Source organism: Acipenser ruthenus, chromosome 35 (genome assembly GCF_902713425.1).
Source record: "Acipenser ruthenus chromosome 35, fAciRut3.2 maternal haplotype, whole genome shotgun sequence".
Taxonomy (NCBI): Eukaryota; Metazoa; Chordata; class Actinopteri; order Acipenseriformes; family Acipenseridae; genus Acipenser; species Acipenser ruthenus.
This window is the reverse complement of record NC_081223.1, coordinates 7,146,285-7,163,340: the sequence shown is the minus strand read 5'-3', so window position 1 is coordinate 7,163,340 and position 17,056 is coordinate 7,146,285. Positions and strand designations below refer to the sequence as shown.

General features: G+C 45.2%; 6 non-coding genes across 6 annotated transcripts; 3 read left to right on the top strand and 3 right to left on the bottom strand.

Moving 5' to 3' along the window:
- Window positions 1–889: 889 nt before the first annotated feature.
- On the bottom strand, window positions 890–1,095 carry LOC131705576 (small nucleolar RNA U3). The gene has a single exon (XR_009310528.1). It is a non-coding gene; the product is annotated as a small nucleolar RNA U3 (small nucleolar RNA).
- A 2,823-nt stretch (window positions 1,096–3,918) lies between these two features.
- On the top strand, window positions 3,919–3,991 carry trnak-cuu (transfer RNA lysine (anticodon CUU)). The gene has a single exon. It is a non-coding gene; the product is annotated as a tRNA-Lys (tRNA).
- Window positions 3,992–5,146: 1,155 nt separating this feature from the next.
- LOC131705575 (small nucleolar RNA U3) lies at window positions 5,147–5,352 on the bottom strand. The gene has a single exon (XR_009310527.1). It is a non-coding gene; the product is annotated as a small nucleolar RNA U3 (small nucleolar RNA).
- Window positions 5,353–8,176: 2,824 nt separating this feature from the next.
- Window positions 8,177–8,249, top strand: trnak-cuu (transfer RNA lysine (anticodon CUU)). The gene has a single exon. It is a non-coding gene; the product is annotated as a tRNA-Lys (tRNA).
- A 347-nt stretch (window positions 8,250–8,596) lies between these two features.
- On the top strand, window positions 8,597–8,707 carry trnal-caa (transfer RNA leucine (anticodon CAA)). Its single transcript has 2 exons — window positions 8,597–8,634; window positions 8,662–8,707. It is a non-coding gene; the product is annotated as a tRNA-Leu (tRNA).
- A 716-nt stretch (window positions 8,708–9,423) lies between these two features.
- On the bottom strand, window positions 9,424–9,629 carry LOC131705583 (small nucleolar RNA U3). The gene has a single exon (XR_009310532.1). It is a non-coding gene; the product is annotated as a small nucleolar RNA U3 (small nucleolar RNA).
- Window positions 9,630–17,056: the final 7,427 nt, after the last annotated feature.

Below are 17,056 nucleotides of genomic sequence, written 5' to 3'. Positions count from 1 at the left end.
GGACCCTTGGGCTTAGCTTTGTAAAAACTCCTGTAGAATTTGATCCCTTTGTTCAAACAGTTCCAAATTTTTACCCAGTATATTAGACATATTGGTGAAGCACTGGAAAAAAATCTGGCTCTTTTCATATGCTACAAGTTGAAAAAATGACTATAGAACATAAAAAAATGAAAAGCGTTTGTTGTTTTTTTATGTATTTTTTCTGGATATCTCCTTCCAGTGTGGTACTGAGTAAGACTTTTATCACACCTGAGGTTTTAGTCTTGATGCCCAAAGGGTTACCTTGAATTCAAGCCCTTAACCATGCCTGTGCTGTCTATACTTTGGAAGATATTGTGATTTATTTAAGGGCACAGCCTCCCAGGCGGAAATTGTCTGTGAGGGGCTGGGGTTTTGAGAGGTTAACTAAAGATTGTTTTAATATTTCAAATAACATATTACTTTGAAAAACATCTCTGACTACCACTGGATCGTGGTCTCAGGCTGGGATGCGGACCATTGAGAACACTATAAACGATCTATTAGTGGAAGTAGCTTACATGAGAAATGCCCTCGTTTAACATGCTAGGATGATCGACTTCGGTATTCTCCAACTGCTGTTTACATTTTCTAACACGTTATGAGGACGAATACAAAGGTTGACAGCTTCCTTGTAAGTGGGGGTAAGCACAAGTTATTTTCAGATGTAATGTCAATTTTAAACTCAATCTAGTCCTGCGTAGTGCAAAAGACATTGCTATATTTTTATATTAATCAAGCCCTATTTAAAGTGTTCTTAAATTGTTTTGACATTAGCAATGATCAATTTAAATGTGGTTATTGATTTAAACAACTGAACAATTGTGGGCTTGATGGTTTCTTTTTTCTACGTTTCTACCGGAATGAGATACACACTCAAAATGTGTCCCCTTCCTTCAGCAACCCCCGACTGAAGATTGAAGTGGTTATTCCTTGCAGCGAGTAGGTTCCCGATAACAACACTCATTGTCAGCTCGGTGCTGAGAAGAAAACACTGCCACTCCTCCTGGTGGATACCGAGACCAATCCCTTCAAAACGTGTTTCATTCTAGAAATGATCCTTGCAAATATAGTCTTAAATTTTATTAGCAGACCGTCGCCCCGAACTGGCAAGCTCTACTTCATATGAAACAATGACTGGGCAACAACGAGGTGTTACATTAACAATACAAACTAACTCGAGACAGCCAAGCCGTTAAAGCATACCTTAAGTTTGTCGCGTGATACAAAAGCAAGTATTGGCATTTTTGCATCGTCTGCCTCGTCAAACAAGCTCGAGCCACAGCACACAGCGCTGCTGCATCGGGACACAGATTGTGGATTTCTAAGCGACTGAATAAACGAGCTGAGACTACTTTTGAAAGAAATTGAAAACATACCTCTAGTCGAAATATTTGCTATTTAGTTAATTAAATTATTTTTTTTTAATTTGCAATCACAGACTACATTGCCAAAATAAAAATAAAAAACAACTGACAATCTGATTTGCTCGTATCAAGCTGCGATGAAGCCTATGAGAATCCCTGGCACCATTAAAGGGGAATTAGCTCAAATGGTAGAGCGCTCTCTTAGCATGCGAGAAGTAGCGGGATCGATGCCCGCATTCTCCAAATAATTTTAAAGTATCTGCGTATTTTGTCCCGGCGCATTATGGAGATAAATACAAAGTGTGACAATTCTTTGTAACAGAGACGCCCACCATGCATGTGTATTTTAATGCACAGTCTGCTAATTTGTAATAATCCCCGGACTGAAAAACTGCACTGTGTGATATTTTGTAGGTCTTCTTATCTCCTATGTCACTAACGCTAGGCACAACGTGCCCGAGTGCTGTAGCAGCAGCCATGAAGCACGTTAGTTTTTCAGTAGAAATAAGGCTTTTGTGTATGGGTGTTTTGAAAAGATCAGTTAAAGAAAAACTCTTAGTTTTTCTCCCAAATGCGGTTTCTCAAAAAATGGTTTTGCCTACTTTTTATTATTATTATTACTTTTTCCAGAGTAAGACCAAAAGGCAAACATCCAGGAAATAATTAAACACTGCTACAGTGCTTGAACTGTCTCAACAAACGTTTAGCTCTAAAACGTGTACATTAAAAGTCTATTAACATCTTTAACACAATCATCTGTGTTCCAATAGCGGTTAATCCACATGGTGATCAATAAAGTGAATGCTGGCTTTGTTCACATATTAGCAAGACGTTTTCACGATTCACGCATATTCTGAACAAGCACACAGGAAAATAACTGTTTTATTGGCTCTGGTCTTGTATCGTCACCTTGATTACTGTCCGTAAGAAGTGGCATTAATCAGAAACCTAATTATGTAAGGTTCCCAATGCGCAAATACGCAGCATATTTAAACTTCTTCACAATCTTAAATCTTCCCACATGAATGTCAAATACGTACTGACAAGTACGGCCCTTTCCCAATGTAACACTCTGCTGTGTTTGAACACCAATGATGGCTTGGATTTGATGTATTAAACCACGATACTATTGTTCCCACTTTCTTTAGTACTACCAAATGTGTGATGCGTGTCAGCCCTTGTGGCCTAATGGCTAAGGCACTGGCCTCCTAAGCCAGGAATTGTGGGTTCGAGTCAAATCTGAGGTGTGATTTTGTTATAGGAGGCTGCGTGGTCCAGTGGTTAAAGATAAAGGGCTTGTAACGAGGAGGTCCCCCTGTACAAATCCCACCTCAGCCACTGACTCATTGTGTGACCCTGAGCAAGTCACTTAACTTTCTTGTGCTCCGTTTTCGGGTGAGATGTAACTGTAAGTGACTCTGCAGCTGATGCATAGTTCACACACCCTAGTCTCTGTAAGTCGCCATGTATAATAAAAACGAACATAATTATGGTATGTTTTATTAGCATGAAATATTTTGTAGATCTTGTTATCTGCTAAGTCCGCTCACGCTAGCCAGAACGTGCTCGAGTGCTCTGGCAACAGCCATGAAGCAAGTCCATTTTTCAGTTCAAATGAATAACTACTTTGTTTTTGTGGATGGGGGTGTTTTTTGAAAAGATCAGTTAAATAGCTACGTATTTTGAAATAAAGATGTATTCATTATTATGAACGTTAACAAAAATTATATTGTATTTACATTTCCCACGTGTGCTTGCCTTCTACAAATCTGACAGTTTCAACAAAGGCATTTGACTTCGGTTCATTAGTTAGCCTATACTGCCATCTAGAGCATTACTACTGGTTTCGTTTACTTCTTTTAGATATTTTCACAAATACTCGTGCAAGCATGTAGTCGTGGCCGAGTGGTTAAGGCGATGGACTAGAAACAAGGAGGGGGAAAATGAATAAAGCCAGCCAATAGCCATATTTTAAAAGCATGGGGTATTAGACCAACATATAGCAGCGATTACACTTCTCTTTAAGAGTGCTAGGTGATTGGAAACAGCTCTTCCCAGCAAGGGTTCAACAACAAAAGCCAGATTGTTAATACACACAAGTTTTAACAGTATTAGGGAACGTTAGCTGCAACATTACAGGTTTAACTATATTAGAGCAATTCAACAACAATACAAGTTTAGTTAATATAATTAGCAGCAACGTTCAGGTTTAGCAGCGGTGTAGCATAAGTAAACACAACCAAAAGGTGTGGGGACATTTACCTGCTGCTGGAACACTTTTAATCTAACAAAACAAAATTGATGAGACGGGATTTAACCACACGTCTCAGAGCTTTATTCAACAGACTAGCTCTCGAATTATCCAACAGTTTACTTTTGGAATATACTCACACGGCTGTAACACCGCAGACACAGAAACAGCGCGTCTCCAGAACACTCATCTACAGCAGCAGCACACCGAATCTCAGGTCCCACGCACCTGTCGGTACTTCCTCTCTCACCCCGCCTCAGAGAAAAACACTTTCTCCCATCAGCCCGGCTAGCTCAGTCGGTAGAGCATGAGACTCTTAATCTCAGGGTCGTGGGTTCGAGCCCCACGTTGGGCGTCCTTTTTAAATACAAGTTGTAGATATTTCTTCGAGGCAACGGAGCAATGTCTGATTCTGTTCACACTGTATAAAGTATTGCAACACAATTACTTATTGGTCATTGTCATATAACAATTGCTATTGTAAAATGCGTGCATCCTTTAAAGCTATACCGATATTGAAATAAAGAATCTTACTTTCGTGGGTTGGCTTCAATCTGTTTCTTTTTTTACACTTGTCATTACATCATTCATGGAGCAAGTTAGTATGTGCGTAATAAACCCAATCGGGCCTTGATACAATAGACAACACTAGTCTGTGCTGAAATGAAATAATGCGGTTTTCTACTATAGCAAACACCGCTTGTCAGAATGGCCGAGTGGTCTAAGGCGCCAGACTCAAGGACGATTGTGTGTTCTGGTCTCCGAATGGAGGCGTTGGTTCAAATCCCACTTCTGCAGTTCACTTTTACTTATTTTTTAAATGAATAAATATGTTCATTTTACTATAGATTGTTTCAAGGAAATCAACAGCTGATACCAAACTCTTGTCAGCACTCAATACCATTTTAATTTCCATTTTAAATCGGACTAAAATAGCGTTCCTAACACAGATTGCATTTTTGTTGTAAACTGGCTACTTGTCGAAGTCACTGAAAAATATTTTGTGTAGAAACATGTGTTATTTAACTAAAGATTGTTTTAATATTTCAAATAATACATTACTTTGAAAAACATCTCCGACTGCCACTGGATCGTGGTCTCGGGCTGGGATGCGGACCATTGAGAACAGTACAAACGATCTATTAGTGGAAGTAACTTACATGAGAAATGCCCTCGTTTAACATGCTAGGATGATCGACTTCGGTATTCTCCAACTGCTGTTTACATTTTCTAACACGTTATGAGGACGAATACAAAGGTTGACAGCTTCCATGTAAGTGGGGGTAAGCACAAGTTATTTTCAGATGTAATGTCTATTTTAAACTCAATCTAGTCCTGCGTAGTGCAAAAGACATTGCTATATTTTTATATTAGTCAAGCCCTATTTAAAGTGTTCATAAATTGTTTTAACATTAGCAATGATCAATTTAAATGTGGTTATTGATTTAAACAACTGAACAATCATGGGCTTGATGGTTTCTTTTTTCTACGTTTCTACCGGAATGAGATACACACTCAAAATGTGTCCCCTTCCTTCAGCAACCCCCGACTGAAGATTGAAGTGGTTATTCCTTGCAGCGAGTAGGTTCCCGATAACAACACTCATTGTCAGCTCGGTGCTGAGAAGAAAACACTGCCACTCCTCCTGGTGGATACCGAGACCAATCCCTTCAAAACGTGTTTCATTCTAGAAATGATCCTTGCAAATATAGTCTTAAATTTTATTAGCAGACCGTCGCCCCGAACTGGCAAGCTCTACTTCATATGAAACAATGACTGGGCAACAACGAGGTGTTACATTAACAATACAAACTAACTCGAGACAGCCAAGCCGTTAAAGCATACCTTAAGTTTGTCGCGTGATACAAAAGCAAGTATTGGCATTTTTGCATCGTCTGCCTCGTCAAACAAGCTCGAGCCACAGCACACAGCGCTGCTGCATCGGGACACAGATTGTGGATTTCTAAGCGACTGAATAAACGAGCTGAGACTACTTTTGAAAGAAATTGAAAACATACCTCTAGTCGAAATATTTGCTATTTAGTTAATTAAATTATTTTTTTTTAATTTGCAATCACAGACTACATTGCCAAAATAAAAATAAAAAACAACTGACAATCTGATTTGCTCGTATCAAGCTGCGATGAAGCCTATGAGAATCCCTGGCACCATTAAAGGGGAATTAGCTCAAATGGTAGAGCGCTCGCTTAGCATGCGAGAAGTAGCGGGATCGATGCCCGCATTCTCCAAATAATTTTAAAGTATCTGCGTATTTTGTCCCGGCGCATTATGGAGATAAATACAAAGTGTGACAATTCTTTGTAACAGAGACGCCCACCATGCATGTGTATTTTAATGCACAGTCTGCTAATTTGTAATAATCCCCGGACTAAGAAACTGCACCGTGTGATATTTTGTAGGTCTTCTTATCTCCTATGTCACTAACGCTAGGCACAACGTGCCCGAGTGCTGTACCAGCAGCCATGAAGCACGTTAGTTTTTCAGTAGAAATAAGGCTTTTGTGTATGGGTGTTTTGAAAAGATCAGTTAAAGAAAAACTCTTAGTTTTTCTCCCAAATGCGGTTTCTCAAAAAATGGTTTTGCCTACTTTTTATTATTATTATTACTTTTTCCAGAGTAAGACCAAAAGGCAAACATCCAGGAAATAATTAAACACTGCTACAGTGCTTGAACTGTCTCAACAAACGTTTAGCTCTAAAACGTGTACATTAAAAGTCTATTAACATCTTTAACACAATCATCTGTGTTCCAATAGCGGTTAATCCACATGGTGATCAATAAAGTGAATGCTGGCTTTGTTCACATATTAGCAAGACGTTTTCACGATTCACGCATATTCTGAACAAGCACACAGGAAAATAACTGTTTTATTGGCTCTGGTCTTGTATCGTCACCTTGATTACTGTCCGTAAGAAGTGGCATTAATCAGAAACCTAATTATGTAAGGTTCCCAATGCGCAAATACGCAGCATATTTAAACTTCTTCACAATCTTAAATCTTCCCACATGAATGTCAAATACGTACTGACAAGTACGGCCCTTTCCCAATGTAACACTCTGCTGTGTTTGAACACCAATGATGGCTTGGATTTGATGTATTAAACCACGATACTATTGTTCCCACTTTCTTTAGTACTACCAAATGTGTGATGCGTGTCAGCCCTTGTGGCCTAATGGCTAAGGCACTGGCCTCCTAAGCCAGGAATTGTGGGTTCGAGTCAAATCTGAGGTGTGATTTTGTTATAGGAGGCTGCGTGGTCCAGTGGTTAAAGATAAAGGGCTTGTAACGAGGAGGTCCCCCTGTACAAATCCCACCTCAGCCACTGACTCATTGTGTGACCCTGAGCAAGTCACTTAACTTTCTTGTGCTCCGTTTTCGGGTGAGATGTAACTGTAAGTGACTCTGCAGCTGATGCATAGTTCACACACCCTAGTCTCTGTAAGTCGCCATGTATAATAAAAACGAACATAATTATGGTATGTTTTATTAGCATGAAATATTTTGTAGATCTTGTTATCTGCTAAGTCCGCTCACGCTAGCCAGAACGTGCTCGAGTGCTCTGGCAACAGCCATGAAGCAAGTCCATTTTTCAGTTCAAATGAATAACTACTTTGTTTTTGTGGATGGGGGTGTTTTTTGAAAAGATCAGTTAAATAGCTACGTATTTTGAAATAAAGATGTATTCATTATTATGAACGTTAACAAAAATTATATTGTATTTACATTTCCCACGTGTGCTTGCCTTCTACAAATCTGACAGTTTCAACAAAGGCATTTGACTTCGGTTCATTAGTTAGCCTATACTGCCATCTAGAGCATTACTACTGGTTTCGTTTACTTCTTTTAGATATTTTCACAAATACTCGTGCAAGCATGTAGTCGTGGCCGAGTGGTTAAGGCGATGGACTAGAAACAAGGAGGGGGAAATTGAATAAAGCCAGCCAATAGCAATATTTTAAAAGCATGGGGTATTAGACCAACATATAGCAGCGATTACACTTCTCTTTAAGAGTGCTAGGTGATTGGAAACAGCTCTTCCCAGCAAGGGTTCAACAACAAAAGCCAGATTGTTAATACACACAAGTTTTAACAGTATTAGGGAACGTTAGCTGCAACATTACAGGTTTAACTATATTAGAGCAATTCAACAACAATACAAGTTTAGTTAATATAATTAGCAGCAACGTTCAGGTTTAGCAGCGGTGTAGCATAAGTAAACACAACCAAAAGGTGTGGGGACATTTACCTGCTGCTGGAACACTTTTAATCTAACAAAACAAAATTGATGAGACCGGGATTTAACCACACGTCTCAGAGCTTTATTCAACAGACTAGCTCTCGAATTATCCAACAGTTTACTTTTGGAATATACTCACACGGCTGTAACACCGCAGACACAGAAACAGCGCGTCTCCAGAACACTCATCTACAGCAGCAGCACACCGAATCTCAGGTCCCACGCACCTGTCGGTACTTCCTCTCTCACCCCGCCTCAGAGAAAAACACTTTCTCCCATCAGCCCGGCTAGCTCAGTCGGTAAAGCATGAGACTCTTAATCTCAGGGTCGTGGGTTCGAGCCCCACGTTGGGCGTCCTTTTTAAATACAAGTTGTAGATATTTCTTCGAGGCAACGGAGCAATGTCTGATTCTGTTCACACTGTATAAAGTATTGCAACACAATTACTTATTGGTCATTGTCATATAACAATTGCTATTGTAAAATGCGTGCATCCTTTAAAGCTATACCGATATTGAAATAAAGAATCTTACTTTCGTGGGTTGGCTTCAATCTGTTTCTTTTTTTACACTTGTCATTACATCATTCATGGAGCAAGTTAGTATGTGCGTAATAAACCCAATCGGGCCTTGATACAATAGACAACACTAGTCTGTGCTGAAATGAAATAATGCGGTTTTCTACTATAGCAAATGCCGCTTGTCAGAATGGCCTAGTGGTCTAAGGCGCCAGACTCAAGGACGCTGTCTTTCCAAAGAATTGTGTGTTCTTGTCTCCGAATGGAGGCGTGGGTTCAAATCCCACTTCTGACAGTTCACTTTTACTTATTTTTTAAATGAATCAATTTGTTCATTTTACTATAAAGGATTGTTTCAAGGAAATCAACAGCTGATACCAAACTCTTGTCAGCACTCAATACCATTTTCATTTCCATTTTAAATCGGACTAAAATAGCGTTACTAACACAGATTTCATTTTTGTTGTAAACTGGCTACTTGTCGAAGTCACTGAAAAATATTTTGTGTAGAAACATGTGTTATTTAACTAAAGATTGTTTTAATATTTCAAATAACATATTACTTTGAAAAACATCTCCGACTGCCACTGGATCGTGGTCTCAGGCTGGGATGCGGACCATTGAGAACACTATAAACAATCTATTAGTGGAAGTAGCTTACATGAGAAATGCCCTCGTTTAACATGCTAGGATGATCGACTTCGGTATTCTCCAACTGCTGTTTACATTTTCTAACACGTTATGAGGACGAATACAAAGGTTGACAGCTTCCTTGTAAGTGGGGGTAAGCACAAGTTATTTTCAGATGTAATGTCTATTTTAAACTCAATCTAGTCCTGCGTAGTGCAAAATACATTGCTATATTTTTATATTAGTCAAGCCCTATTTAAAGTGTTCTTAAATTGTTTTGACATTAGCAATGATCAATTTAAATGTAGTTATTGATTTAAACAACTGAACAATTGTGGGCTTGATGGTTTCTTTTTTCTACGTTTCTACCGGAATGAGATACACACTCAAAATGTGTCCCCTTCCTTCAGCAACCCCCGACTGAAGATTGAAGTGGTCATTCCTTGCAGCGATTAGGTTCCCGATAACAACACTCATTGTCAGTTCGGTGCTGAAAAGAAAACACTGCCACTCCTCCTGGTGGATACCGAGACCAATCCCTTCAAAACATGTTTCATTCTAGAAATGATCCTTCCAAATATAGTCTTAACTTTTATAAGCAGACCTTCGCCCCCAACTGGCAAGCTCTACTTCATATGAAACAATGACTGGGCAACAACGAGGTGTTACATTAACAATACAAACTAACTCGAGACAGCCAAGCCGTTAAAGCATACCTTAAGTTTGTTGCGTGATACAAAAGCAAGTATTGGCATTTTTGCATTGTCTGCCTCGTCAAACAAGCTCAAGCCACAGCACACAACGCTGCTGCATCGGGACACAGATTGTGGATTTATAAGCGACTGAATAAACGAGCTGAGACTACTTTTTAAAGAAATTGAAAACATACCTCTAGTCGAAATATTTGCTATTTAGTTAATTCAATTTTTTTAAAAATTTGCAAATCACAGACTACATTGCCAAAATAATAATAAACAAACAAATCTGATTTGCTTCTATCAAGCTGCGATGAAGCCTATGAGAATCGGTGGCACTATTAAAGGGGAATTAGCTCAAATGGTAGAGCGCTCGCTTCGCATGAGAGAAGTAGCGGGATCGTTGCACGCATTCTCCAAATAATTTTAAAGTATCTGCGTATTTTGTCCCAGCGCATTATGGAGATAAATACAAAGTGTGACAATTCTTTGTAACAGAGACGCCCACCCTGCATGTGTATTTTAATGCACAGTCTGCTAATTTGAAATAATCCCCGGACTGAAAAACTGCAGCGCGTGATATTTTGTAGGTCTTCTTATCTCCTATGTCCGCTAACGCTAGGCACAACGTGACCGAATGCTGTAGCAGCAGCCATGAAGCAAGTTAGTTTTTCAGTAGAAATAAGGCTTTTGTGTATGGGTGTTTTGAAAAGATCAGTTAAATAGCTACGTATTTTGAAAAAAGGATGTAATCATTATTATGAACGTTGGCAGAAAGGATATTGTATTATTATTTCCCACGTGTGCTTGACTTGTACAAATCTGATAGAGTTTCAACAAAAGCATTTGACTTGGGTTCATTATTTAGCCTATACTGACATCTACAGCATTACTGCGGGTGTCGTTTGCTTCTTTTGACAATAATACGGCTGTTTTCACGGAAAACCGTGAGAGCATGTAGCCGTGGCTGAGTGGTTAATGAACAAACAGAGCTTTCAGAAATGGAATTCGAACCCACGCTTCCAGGGTAACTGTGATCTGAACGCAGCGCCATAGCTCGCTCAACCATCCTGAATTAGACATGTCTTTTTACAACATTGCAGTACACTGCTGAACCTCCGATGTCTGACGCTGCAGTAAATCAACTCGTGTGTGTGTGTACTTATTCTTTTTCTGTATATATGAAGGAGGGCGACCTGATTTGTCGCATTCTATATGGGATTGTAGCAGCCACACCCAGTGACACCCAGTGAGAGTCCTAATACCGACACTACTAAAAATTAATTAAAAGGTTTGGAATAGGAATGACAACAGAATGACAAAGGCAGAATAACAATTCACAAAGCTTTATTACAATGATCCATGATTCACATAAATCAGTTCAAATAACTAACAATAAAATGTATTAAAGTTGTACTAAAAACAAGGAGGGGAAATGGAATAAAGCCAGCCAATAGCCACATTTTAAAAGCATGGGGTATTAGACCAACATATAGCAGCGATTACACTTTTCTTTAAGAGTGCTAGGTGATTGGAAACAGCTCTTCACAGCAAGGGTACAACAACAAAAGCCAGATTGTTAATACACACACGTTTTAACAGTATTAGGGAACGTTAGCTGCAACATTACAGGTTTAACTATAATAGAGCAATTCAACAACAATACAAGATTAGTTAAGATAATTAGCAGCAACGTTCAGGTTTAGCAGCGGTGTAGCATAAGTAAACAGAACGATAGGTTGCGGATGCAACCCCGGTTCCCTGAAAGAGAAAATAACCATCAAGGTATGGGACATTGCCGTCAGGCAGTAGGGATTGGCTGAGCTTTATGTCAAAGCTGCCGATAGGCCTCCGCGCAAGCTGCCGTGTAAGCCCGCCCCCTTGGGAGCTTACTATACGCAGCGCGCGGAGAGTCACTTCCTCTTTTGCCCTTCAGGCCGTGAAGGCCTCCAGAGCGACCTCGCGGCTTGATGGTTATTTTCTCTTTCAGGGAACCGGGGTTGCATCCGCAACCTATGGTTCCCTTTCAAGTCGAAAATAACCATCAAGGTATGGGAACAGTGTACCCAAGCCGTCGCGAGGGAGGATTCTCGGCAGTAGGACAGACTTACGTCATAACGCAACTGCGTAGGCAGTACATCTACACATATGCGGAGCTGCGCCTCAGCGTCTATGCTCGCAATGACACCTGTCCCAAGGTGGAATAGTCACACCATATTGTACCTACTCTAGACGTCCGCAACCTGAGGCGTCATAGAGTGCAACACAGATGCTCCAAATGACGGAGCAGAGGATTCCAGCACATTTAGCCTGTAAAACCTCATGAAAGTATGTGGCGTAGCCCAACTGGCTGCCGCGCAAATATCAGACACCGGCACCCCTCGAAAGAGGGCCCAGGATGTCGCCATACCCCTGGTAGAATGCGCCTTCAACTGCCCTGGTGGAGGAAGGCCTGCAGATTCATACGCTAATTTAATAGCATCCACTATCCAGTGGGAAAGGCGCTGTTTAGACAGCGGCTGACCCAAAGATCTAGAACCATGGTATATGAACAACTGTTCTGTCTGCCTCACAGTCCTTGTGCGGTCAATATAACACCTCAATGCCCTCACAGGGCAGAGCATGTGTAACCGCTCTTCCTCTGGGGAAGAAAAAGGAGGAGGATGGAACGCCATCAACTCGACTGACTGGTTCATGTGGAACGGGGATATAACCTTTGGTAAAAAGGCCGGATTAGGGCGCATGGAGACCTTAGAACCGTCTCCTGCAAAACGAGTACAAGAAGGATGCACTGACAGTGCATGTAACTCGCTCACGCGTTTTGCTGATACCACAGCCAGCAAAAACGCAGTCTTAATAGATATGAGCTTCATATCCACGCTGTGGAGAGGCTCAAACGGCGCCTTGGCAAGGGCTTCCAGCACCACATCAAGGCTCCACGACGGTAAACTGGTCGTTCTTGGAGGCCGCAAGCGTCTTGCGCCTTTCAGAAACTGAGATGCCAAAAAATGGCAACCAGGTGATAACCCGTCAATGCGTACGTGGCAAGCCGAAATAGCGGCCAAATACACTTTAAGTGTAGAGGGAGACTTACCCTCGTCTAACAGCTTCTGCAGAAACTGTAATATCACTGCCATAGGGCAGGAGACCGGGTCATGGCCCTCAGCCAGACACCAACCCTGAAATAATTGCCACTTATACGTATATTGCGACCGAGTGGAGGGCACCCTCGCACTTTGAATGGTCGATATAACCGCCGTCGAAAGCCCTAAGGCTGACAGGCGCTCCCGCTCAGGGGCCAAGCCCATAGCTGCATGAGCTTGGGGTTCGGATGCCATAGCCCTCCTTGGGCTTGGGACAACAGGTCCGCTCGCAGAGGGAGCTCCCTCGGGCGACCGTGCAACAACTGCACCAGACTCGTGAACCAAATCCTCCGAGGCCACCGAGGAGTGATCAGAATCACTGTCGCTTGCTCTACCCTGACCTTCTCCAAGAAGGCGGGGAGCATTGAAATCGGTGGAAATGCGTACAGGAGCCCTGGCGGCCATTCGTGAGCCAGTGCATCGACTCCTAGGGGGCTGTCGAGGTCCTTCACCGAGAACCATAGGGGGCAGTGCGTGGTCTCTCGCGAAGCGAAGAGATCGACTTGCGCTGTGCCGAACCAGTCCCAAATGCGCTCTACCACCCGAGGTTGAAGACGCCATTCGCCCGCAAGAGGACCTCCTCTGGACAGGAGATCCGCTGCGTAATTGACTCTGCCCGGCAGATGAACTGCACGCAGAGAGGCTAACCGCGGTTGAGCCCAGAGCAACAGCCGCATTACCATCCGGTGAAGACCTGGGGACCGCAATCCGCCCTGGCGATTGATATACGCCACTACTGTGGTGTTGTCTGACCGCACTAACACGTTCTTGTCTAGAAGCACTGGCAAGAAGTGCCGAAGGGCGATGTCCACTGCTCTGAGTTCCAGAGCGTTGATGTGGGCTGACCTCCAGGGTCCTGACCACGCTCCACGGGTCCCTGTCCCGTTCCAGACTGCTCCCCAACCTTGGTTGGAAGCGTCGGTTGTGATAACTTCCCTTCGGAAGATGGGACCCAAGTGCACGCCCTGGCGGATGTTCGACTGAACTCTCCACCAGCGTAATGCTTCCCAGCAGGTTCGGGATACCCTCAGCCTGCGGTGCTTGTCTCTCCGCGGGTGCAACGCGAAGGCATTGAACCAGGCCTGCAGAGGTCTCTGGTGTAGTAAGCCCAAAGGAAGGGCTTGCAAGGCGGCAGCCATCAACCCCAGCATGCGCTGACAGAGCTCCATGCTGACTGTTTCTCTCAACCTGAATAGGGAGAGACACCGCTCTAATGAGGCAACTCTTTGTGTCGATAGGGTCGCTTCCATGGACACTGAGTCCAGATGCAGACCCAAAAACTCGGTCTGTTGGCTGGGCACGAGGCGGCTCTTGTCTGGATTGACCTTCAGACCTAGCCGCTGAAGATGGTCTGTAACCATCACTGTGTGCTGTGCCAACTGCTCCTTTGACTGCGCGCAGACGAGCCAGTCGTCCAGATAGTTCAGCAGTCGAATGCCTTGAACCCGCAAGGGGGCTAAAATGGCGTCCATACACTTCGAAAAGGTTCGAGGAGCTAGAGACAGGCCGAATGGCAGGACACAAAACTCGTAGACCCTGCTCTGAAATGCGAAACGTAGGTACTTCCTGTGACCCGGACAGATGGGAACGTGAAAGTACGCATCTGTGAGGTCTACGGTGGTAAACCAGTCACCCTGCCGGACAGACTGGACAATGTGCCTGTGCGTAAGCATCTTGAACGACAACACCCGTAGGTATTTGTTCAGTACACGCAGGTCTAGAATAGGGCGGAGCCCACGGTTCTTCTTTGGCACAAGGAAGTATTTGGAGTAGAACCCCTGGTCGGTCAGAGCAGGGTCTACTAGTTGAATGGCACGCTTCTTGAGCAATGCCTGTATTTCTGCATTTAGAGCTGAGGACTGAACCGAGTCCTTCACTGCAGTTACCACCACTCCCCTGAAGGGGGGGGGTTTTAACCGGAATTGAAGGGTGTACCCGGTGATTATAGTTTTGCGCACCCAGATGTCATTGGTGCATTGTTGCCAGAACAGGAGCTGTGGAACAGTGTAGGGGTGGGTTAACGGCTGCCGGGGTTTCTCAGGGCTGCTTAGGCTGCGCTCGCTCACGAGGGGCCTGACCAGAGCCACGAGGACGTGGTCTGCTACCTCCTCTGGGGCGCCACCCTCCGCGCTGCGGTCTCGCAAATGCGGGTTGGCTGCGTGCTGCAAACCCCGAGGGGGCGGTTTTACTGCCCTGTGGGTGCGCCTGCTGCTGCGGCGGCACCCTGCGCCATTGGCGCTCCTGCGGCCGCCTTGGCTGGAAAGGCTTGCTTGGCCACATCTTAGCCAACTGCTGCGACGCCTCACGCGCCTTGACGGAGCGTTGCAGCATCTCCTCCACCGCTGGGCCAAATGTGTGCCCCGGGGATATAGGAGCATCTAACAACGGGGCCTTATCAGGCTCCTGTACCCTGGCCTGTGAGAGCCATAGCTGCCTCCTTGCTACTACTAGGGAAGCAATGCTCCTGCCCTGTGCTCGCGCATTTAGCTGAGCCAGCCTGACCAAAAGCTGTGCAACTGCACCCAGCTCGGTCCTGAGCCCGACGGGTGGGGACTCAGGCAGGTCGCGAATCAGCGCCGCCTGGTAGACTGTCAGGAGGCTGGCCACGTTGGACAGTCTAACTGCCTCTGTAGCCGCGGCATAACCCTTTTTTAGGTGGGCCTCCGTAATCCTACACTGCCTGTTAGGGCAGGAAGGGTCCTTAGCCAGCCCCGAAAGTGTCGGCGTCTTTACTAGCGCGGCGAACGTGGCGCCCACTGGCGGAAACCACGCCAGCCCAGCTTTGCTCGCCCCGTGCATGGTGAAGGCCGAAGCCTTGCGAGAAGTCGCAGGGGCGGAGGCCGGTGCTCCCCAGGTGGACTGCACCTCCTTAATAAAATCCGGGAATGCCGGGAGCATCCTGGACTGAAGGGGCGGAGCCGATGGCAATTCAAACAGAGAGCGACGTGTTGGCTCTGATGCGGGCCAGTCCACGCCTAGATGGCGGGCTGCCCTCTCCACCACTGACCAGATAGGGTCATTAGTATCCAGCACTTCAGGGTCGTCCTGCACAGAGTGCTGGGATGCCACCTCAGGCTCTGTGTCTTCAAAGAGCGGGTCTGCATCAGATGCGTCCCTTGAGACAGCATCGGCGTCCCACTCTACTTCCTGGGGAACTGGTGGAGGAACCATCGGCTGACTAGCGCTGGGTCCGGTAACCATCTCTGGGGCCCGAGGCGCCACGTTCGCTAGAGTCATGAGGAGGGATTGTTGTCCCATCATGAGCTCCATGAACTGCGACATCTTGGAGGTGAGCTCAGCCACCCCAGATGTGTCTTGATGCCGTCTACCCCTTCGAGGGGAGCGGGAGTGTCTTCTCCGGCGAGGCGATCGAGATCTGGATCGCGACTCTCGACGGGGGCGAGCCCCGCGAGAGGAGGGGCTGCGGGAACGTTCCCGAACACGCCTAATTGGTGACCTTTGACCAGCTGTAAGCTGGGAAGATGGGCTCATAGGCTGAGACGTCGCCGGCAGCGACACGATAGACGATGGTGGGGCCGAGACGGTGTGGGACGAGCCCGAAGATGGGGAACAACCTCCCACCGCCTTCCTAGCTCTCTGGAGTAGGGTGCGTGTTTGAAACCCTGCACATAGCTGGCAGTATGCCCTGTCTGCCAGGGCAGATGCTGCATGGTCCGGCCCTAAACATGCGACACAGTCCTCATGAGGGTCGCTGGCAGGCAACTTGGCCTGACAGGTCACACAACGGTGGAACCCAGACATATTGACGTCAAAGACGAGAGCGAGGTGCGCGTCGTCGAGCACCGAAGCGCTGGGCACCAAGCGTCAAGCACCTGATGTGCGTGCGTCGAGCGTCGAGCGTCGAGGCGCCGAGCACCGAGCGTCGAGCGTCGAGCACCGAGCGCCGAGCACCGAGCGTCGAGCACTGAGCCCCAAGTGCAGAAGCACTAAGCACCAAGCGCAGAAGCGCTGCACAAAGCGCCGAAGCGCTGCACCAAGCGCACAAGCGCTGACACCAAAAGCGCCGGAGCGCGAGCGCCGAAGCGCGAGTACCGAGCGTGGAACGCAAGCACAGACGCCTAAGCGTCAGCTGACCCGCCAAGCGGAGACGCAAAGTGCTGGTACAGTGTCTGGTGCTGTGCAATACCTACCTGAAGGTGCTGGGGATTTTGCACG